This window comes from Strix uralensis, chromosome 3 (genome assembly GCF_047716275.1).
Source record: "Strix uralensis isolate ZFMK-TIS-50842 chromosome 3, bStrUra1, whole genome shotgun sequence".
Lineage (NCBI taxonomy): Eukaryota > Metazoa > Chordata > Aves > Strigiformes > Strigidae > Strix > Strix uralensis.
The window spans coordinates 5,264,548-5,273,343 of NC_133974.1; positions in this window are offsets into that span (position 1 = coordinate 5,264,548).

Here is an 8,796-nt window from a genome sequence, read left to right on the forward strand (position 1 = left end):
GACAGTGAAGAGGATAGTGTCAGTGCTTTGGTCTGGTTTAGCAATTAACTTCAACACAGACACTTTAAAGGTACTTTTACGACGCTCCTCTTCTTCCTCTTCTTCCCCCTTGGCTCAGACCTTGTAATAATCTCTTCTTACATGGTGAGGGCTGAATCCTGCTGGCTCTCTTTTGTTTCCAACTCCATGGTCTTTGATTCCAGCACTAATTCTGTCAACATTTGATCTTTAGCTTGTTCATGGCACTGAAAGCATGTCGGAACACATTTCAGTTCTTTGGTTCTTCCAGTTCTTTGGTAAGACCTTGCTCTCCCATTGCTTCACCTCCTGCTTTTTGTATCTCTTGCTTGTTTATCTTGCTGACCCCTGGAAGTATGGAAAGTCTCTTGCTGGTTGTGCATGAAGTGTGTGGACCACTGGAGGCTCTAAATGAAGCAGTAGCAGAGACAATGAAAACAACCAGATAACTGACTGTTCACTTATGGTAACAGGACTGCCTGACAAACGGTGATTTTTAAACAAACACAAATAAAAATGGAATTTATTTCAAGGTTTTCATCAGCTGCTTCTTCAATTACTCAGATTTAGGTTTTCATGAAGAATTGAAAATTTTTACAAAATAATAATACAAAATTTAACAAAACTGGAAAAAAGATAACCTTTACTTTATTAAATTATATGTCAGAAATCCATGAAATATTAGTTTTGTAACCATATAATATGATGAAGTAGAACAGCAGTCTAGAGGAAATATCTGACTTTCTTGACAAATAATTAATTGTTAATTATAACAAGTCTTTATTAGATAATAATAAGAACAATAACATAACTTTATAAAACTCCAAGCCATTTGGTACTTTTATATACTTCTCTAGAAATTCGGCCATTGGGATTTGTCATCTAACTTTAATCATCTATAAATTAGGTGCCCATTCTGGTTTGCCATTTAAGTTCTCCTTACAGTTGGTGGAGTATTAGATGTTTTCAGAAGTTGATTCTAAAACTGGTGTGATGAAACATCCTCTGGAGAAACATATCTCTTTCCATAGTTTTTAGAATGTGACTAGAATCTACCAGATGGATAGGTTTTAGACATTTAAAATACTGATAAATAAATTGTAGATACACAGAAAAACAGATAAAGCTGAATTCACCTAAGTGAGGAATGCCCTTGGTGACATATGCAGCCCTCAGTGACTTAAGAATATGAGTTCCAACATTAGGATTAGTCTGTATTTGAGGCGTTGCATTATATTCAGCATATTTTCTGAATGCAAACCATGGGCCCAGTTCTGAAAAATCTTACCTACCCATCAAACCATAAATATATAAACTGGCTTCAGTGTTTCTGTATTTGCAAGACTGGATCTATGTCTGACCAAGCAACTCACTGGGCTTGATCATGACTGCAAGAGAGCACAGCTCAGTCCATGCCATTTCCAAATAGGTTTGACTTTTACTTCCCATTATTTTAAATATATAGTTGAATTCATATTCACTCTATTCACCCTGCCATTTTGCTGACAGCTGTAATTTATCTGCCTGACTTGCTTCATTTGAGAGTCTTCAGAAATACCTTTTTTTTTTTTTTTTTTAACCCTGCTATCACCTTGTTTTCCCCATTTACCTCAGTCAGGAAAAAGAATTTCTGCACTGACTAAACGGTTCAGGATGCAGTCCCCATCTCTGAGAAAATCTGCTCTCAAATGGACAGTTGTCCATCTTACAAGTTCCTTGCCAGGATTTTATTAAGGCATATGGTGTATGATGCTTCAACCTCATGGCTGTAAGGTATGTACGGACACTGTTGGAATGGATGTTTCATAATAGCTTGAGTCACCCTTGCCACCAGCATCAGCATAGCCCAGATGGATATTTAGTATTCTCTTTGTAGCCATGAACAAATTGTATAACATCTTCAGTGAACCAGGTTCCAGTCCCCCTGAACTCAGCAGGAATTTTGTGGCTGAAACAAAATATAAGTATGCTTGGAGTGCAGTTTCCAGTCTGTAAAACAGAAATCACAGCCATAGTTCAGCAAAACACTTCTGCTTAGTTTTAACCACATGAAGAATTCTTTCTACAGGATCACTGCTCTGTTAACTCCAAACACGTGCTTAAACCCTTTGCCAAATCAAGGCCAAGAAGTCATAATTACTTCTCAATTGTGCTAACATTTAATTAATTTTCTGTATCACACAGATGATAGAAGTGTTTTGCATCATCATCATCATCATAATAATCCAATAACAACAAAGAAACTCTCTTTGTTATTATTCCTCTAATGTGGAAGGCATTCATACCCTTTATAGATGGACTTGCATAAATCCTTACAGAGATGCAATGTTTCTCTCTGGAATGAAAATTCAACATTATCTTGTATGCAAAAGATATAATAATTTATATTACACATCTTAGGTTACCATGTTGAAAGCAGATTTCCAAGGCCCTATCTTAATCTTCATTTTTATTTTCAACAAGGAAGCAGATACTGGTTATACAAAGCAATAATATAAAACCAAGAAACAACATGAGTCAACACAAACTGATTATTTGCAGACATTTTCCTGAATCCTAATTTCAGCGTTCTCAAAACACCATTAGATGGAGAAATAACAACTTTCATCATACAGTAAAAGGCAATTACACCAACTTGGAAAAGATACCTTGGGAATCTTTGTATCAAGCTTGATTTACCCTGATGTTCTGCAAGCATGTACCAATCGCAACAGTTTTGAGTCAAATCCAACACAAAACAGAGTTCCCTGAAGTTCATTGGAGGTAAAGCTAAATTTCCACAGTGGTCCCTTCTGGCCTTTAATCTATTAATCATGGTCTTTTTAGATTAAAGTACCAGAATTGCCTACATAACCCATCTTCCTGTTTCCTCCTACTCATTTTCTTTCCTGTTCTATATTTAAACTCCATACCCCTTTCCAGCCTTAACATATGTAGTACATCTTACCTTCCTTATCTAAAACTGCTTGTGAAACTGAGTAGCCTGATTTGTATGGCCATATCAGAAGAGTATTTCTGAACAAAATAAGTTTCTGTTTAATTGCCACCTTCAACACAAGAAATCATGTGTTTTATCAGCAAATGAAGCAATACCTGAAAAGACAGTCCAAGGTTATTCAGTAAAGCAATTCAGGTGGAGCTGGTGGGCAAAAACTGCATCTGGGATCAGAAGTCCCAAAGAATTGGGAAAGCCATGCCCTGCTGTTACTTGGAATAGCCATGTGAGTTGTCTCTATTGCTTTCAGGAGCAACGAAAGATTCATTAACCCATAAATCCTGATACCTCCTTTTGCAAAAACAGCGATATAAGGAATTAAAAGGCTATCTTTGTTTTACTGTGCTGGTCAGAGGCAGAGATCAGTCATATGGGCCTTATATCCTGCACCACCAACAACTTATTTTTCTCTTCCACAGAGGCAAAGTAGATGGAAGAATTATAGAGTCTCTTACTGGGCCCAGTTTACTACTCTAAATTTTCTGTCATTAGATGTTTTATCTGTTTTGCCTATATTAAAAAACATCTTTATGAACACATTAAAAAACATGTATGGACACTGCCTCTGTGAAATCAAGAGAACTTGCTGCAGACTGTGTCTAGAACTTGTTTGCATTCACTCTTAATACACCAGGTAGCAATACAGGCTAGGTAGGAATATAGACCCAGGAGCAGTATGTGGATATCAAGATGCATCTCAGCCTTGGCACAAGTCCTGCAAACTGGGCAAAAAAAAAGTCTGTTCTATTCAAGCCTTGCTGGATTTGTTGCATCACATTATATGCAATTTATTTGCATATTGTGGCTTTGGAACAGCGGCAGAAACCATGTTCTGATTGAATGTCTGACACTGGAAACTGCAGAGAATTGGCTAGATTTCCTCTTCTCCCAAACAAAATTTCCAAATGGAAAAAGAGTACATATCAAGAAAAAGTACTGTCCCAAGCACGATTCTGAATGACATAGAAGAATGCATGACAGCCTTAATTTCTTGTTATTAAGTAATTTAGAAAAATATAGACTTCCTTTCTTCCTTCTTTCCTTCTTCCCTTCCTCCCTCCTTCTCTTCCTCATCCCCTCTTTCCTGTCAGCTTGTCCTCTTGCCCTCTTTTTCTCCATTCCTCCCTTTTCTCTCTGAAATATCATGCTCTGCGAAGTCAGATTTACTTTCACAGTAAGGATTTTTAAAGCAGTTGTTACACTATGTAAGACAGGTCTAATGTAAATAGTTCTTCAAATGTCAAAAAGTACACTCATTTTTCTGTTGTCAGCTGCCTCTTATTACAGATTCTATAAATATGATGAAGCAGAAACAAACAAGTATAAGATAGGATTTTTCAAGATGAAAAGCTAAAACACATATCAAAGCTGCATATCATTGTTATTTATTATTTGTTTTGTGTAGCCTTCAGGATACCAAGTCTACACCTTCTGGTGGACATGGTAAGCAAAACCCTTTTAAAACAGAATCCAAAGTTTTGTATAGCTACTTTCAGCAAATATATGACAAATACACATTCAAGATCACTCAGTTCCTTCAGCTAATGATGAAGTAAATAGTGGACACTTTACTACTATCCAAAAAAATGAAAAGAACAAATAATGCCATTAGTAATAACGTAGCATTACCTATTCTGCAGAGTTCCCTAGACATGCAAAATAAAGAAGAGTTTAACCAAGTGCCAAACCAGAAAATGAAAACTTCTGGTTGGATTTGCTGGTGTTTAATAAAAAAGAAACCTTGTTAGGGTCTTCTTGTGGAGTAGACTCACTCACAGTTATGAAACTTATTAGGTTTAACATCTCTGAGATCTGTAGACTGATATCAAGCTTCTCACTGAAATTGGCTGATGGGTTCAAAGTTATTGGGAGATGGCAAAGGGGCAATGACATGTTCATACACAGTGTCCTCATATAAGTCTTTTTTTCTCTTGAAGAAGCAGACTAAAAGAAAATCTTCCTCCACACACAAAATTATGTAATAAAATAGAACAGTTTTAAACTGATAAATAAACATGAAGACAAAGTAGCAGTGAAAGAACCAAAAATCCTGCAAAGCTGGATTTATGTATTTATTTACTTTATGTCTTTATATAGCACAAGTAACTTTCATAAAGCTTTCATAAGGCATAAAGCTTCAATCATCAGAGTCACCTCACTTAATTCTGGGAATCCAAGAGGTAGGTATTAAGACTAAGCTAGCCTTTTACATTGCTTTTGTAAGCACTGAGAAATTCATGGCCTCCAGAAATCACACTTACTATGGAATGAATAGCCCCTTGGAGTTCAGTATTCTTACTGAATCAATCACTCTGATGAGTCATACATCCCTGGGAGTATTTAATCTGAAGTTAATTTCATTAAGCTTTGATCTGCCCTTCATGTTTCAGTTTCACTTGTGCTATGTAATTTTGTACTCAGAACACGTATGTGCATTGCAGGAGGCTGTTGTATGACATAGCAGCTTTGGGAAGTGGGTAAGAAACACTCCAACCTTTACAGACTCCCAAGTTATTTAGAGCAGCTTGGGATTTTTCCCTAAATCCATCGACTGCATCCTTCAACCCAAAATGTCATTAATCAGTAGCTAATGACATTTTATAAGTATTGCACAAACTGCTGCATGATTCAATGCATATTTATGCAGGCAGCTCTTATTCTCAAAAATATTTTTTTTACATCTAGGGTGGGCTACCTGCAGACTCAGAAAAACATACTTCTATGTATTCTGTGACAAGCAGTTTACATGCATGCGATTACCACAAGGGATGCAAAATTATGATAACTTTTTTCTTTTTTATTAACATTTCAAATTTAACAAGACAATTTTTAAGCAATTTTTCCCATGGTGTGCACAAGGCCATGTGCGTGGCATTACTGACACAGTCGGTTCCCTGTCTATATAGGAAGCAATAAACTGGTTTAACTACAAGCTGACTCATGTCTTTAGTCCCCTCAAATGTCATGTTGTCATAGTTGTAAAACAGAGTGATCACTAGGAGGGATAATGACAGGAGCACCATCCCTGCAGATTCAGGGAAAGATGTTAAGATACGTGGGTTGCAGACAAGCCACTTCCACAGCCATCCTTGGTGACAGCTGTTGGCACCCTGGTAACCTGCTATGCTTTGCAGAGTTCTCAGAGAGTAAAGCTAAGCTAGTAATGAAGGTGAACAGCAGTTGGTACTTGCTATTGTGAGAGGAAGGGGAAAAAAAAAAAGACAACTTACTAGTTTCAAAAAGAGTTTTTTCACCTGTTAGATACCACATGTAACTGGTCATTTTATTAGTGCTGCAAGGATGTACCTCTGGGAGGGAGGGCAAGCAGGGTGGGAGAACTGAAATCTTTTCATGAATCTCGGTCCTGGTTAGGAATTGATTAGGTTATAATTGCAACTTTTTCATGACTCTTAATTTGACCAAAACCCCCTAATTGATGAATGCCTTTGATTCCAGTTAGTTCTACAGACTCAACCTACTTCTGAGACTGTGGGCTGGCACCTGTGTTGTGATCTGCACTGTTAACAGGAGTTGATCCAGTTTCCAATAAAGTTAGTGGCAAGCTGCCCACTGATTTCAGTCAGCAATTGTGATTCCAGAAACCATGTCACTTCTGATGAGGTATGAGATGGAAAGAGAATGGGTTGACTTTCAGATCCTAAAACAGTATGTGGGGTTGACAGCTGTAAAAATAATATATCTTTACCTCTAAGTATGTTACTTAGCTCCCTGTCTGTCTGTCCATACTTCTCCTGAAGCAGATTTAGACTGGTTCTTCACTATACAAGGCTGAACGTCTAATGGAATATTTTGTTTGCATGCTATTTTGGGGATACTGTGAGCATTTTGTCTTTGTCAAAGGCATTAATATTGTATTTATTTTAAGCCTTCAGAAAATGTGTTATTTTGTGTCTTTTTTCACCCTGCAACCACTGGAGGGATAAGAACCGAATTTATAAGAGGTCACAGAATCATAGAATATCTCAAGTTGGAAGGGATCAGTGAGGATCATCAAGTCCAACTGCCTGCTCCTTGCAGGACTATCTAAAACTAAATCATAAGAGTTGAGGTATATTTTCACAGTTTAATCAATTAACCAACATATAGGAAGAAACAAATGCCACAGTTGATCAGTACCTCCTGAAAAAGATGTTTGTCAGCACTGCCTGAGTCATCAGGTTGGTTCTTGCTATATTATCAGCTAATACAACAATAACATAAGACAAAGGTTGGCTGTAAGATACACTATCATCCTGGCAACTGAACACGAGATAAACTAAAGATATGAGATAATTTTTTCCAGTGAATGATTAACAGAAATATGTAAAAATCAAGTATAACAGAGCAAAAAGCAGCTCCTGAGTACTTGTCATGCAAATGGACAAAGAGGAGAAATCAAGGAGAAAATATTATCCAAAACTGATTTTTGATCATTGCAAGTGGTTCCTGTGGCTGATTTCTACCATACAGAGTAGTTTAGGATGAATATGAAAAGTTCTCAAACTCTTTTAAGGGAGATTTGGAGGTCTATGCTTAATTCACTGAAGAAGTGCACGTTTGTAATTTGGCCATTGACTTCAGAAAGAAGGAAGAAGAGAAGGGGTAGATCATTCTTCTCGAGGCCTAGGGGAGTTTAACTGGAAATCGTTTTTAGTGCTATTTCAGAGCAGATATTATTTTATTTGTTTCCTGGATGTGTAAGTACTAACCAGGCAGAATCCTAGCCCCACACATCTACCCAAATAAAAATGGCATTTTACTGGAAATGCAGAGCAAAGTACACAATGTGGGTTCCAACCTGAAGTTTATGTCTTTTGTTCTAGTAATATACTGGCTCAGTCTTGTGTGTGCTAAACGTCTTCAGTGGAGCTTCTACATTCAGGCATTCAGAGTGCTCACAGCTCACAGCCAACTTCACATTCATTCACTTAAGTGCACTGCATTTGTCCCTAAACTCTCCTACAGCTCACTTTTATTTTTCTATCGCTTTGTTTGAAATTGCATGTGTCTTTTGCAAGACAACCCAAGTGACTTAACCCAAGTGATCTTGATTAAGTAGTAGTCAATGTGACCGGGTAACAGTTGCCTTTACACTGTCACTAGTAAAGTTTTCTGGGAGGACAACAGTGTTATTAAAGGTGGAGCAAAGCAAAGTAGCTTGATGTTCTCAGGGTTTTATGTAGCAAAAGCATTTCTGTTCATATATGTGTGTGCATCTAAACAGATCTGCAGGGGAGAATTCACAAAGGCTAATTTTAGCCTGAAGAGGTGGATATCTCTGAGCTGTCCTATACTCAGGAAAAAACAGGGAGAGAGAGACAGGCTCCTTCAGGGAGCGATTAAGGAAAGCCCCTTCCGGAAGAGTGTATTTCTCTCCTCTGACCCAACAGAACCAAGTGCTGTAGGCTAGCATTAGCCTTTGTTGACACCACCCTTAGAGTACTTGCTGTTAGCCTAAGAGCTAGGATAACTGGGCCTATCACAGGATGGACTTTTACTTGGAAAGTGTAAGTCATAACTCATTAAGCCTTTGGTCAAGTCAAAATTTATATGCACCATTAAAGGCAATAAGATTACTCACAGAGCATAGACATCACTATCAGGGCCCTGAGTGCCATCATTTTTATTCCTGGTTTGGAAAAATTTATATATATGCTTAGTTGTGGGCACAGTGGATAGCAGAGCTAGTTTGAACAGTTATTTATAAAATGATGATTTGTCAATAACAAAAATACATTCTAGGAAAATAACTCTGTCAACACATCTTGCTTTGGGAGAGGTTT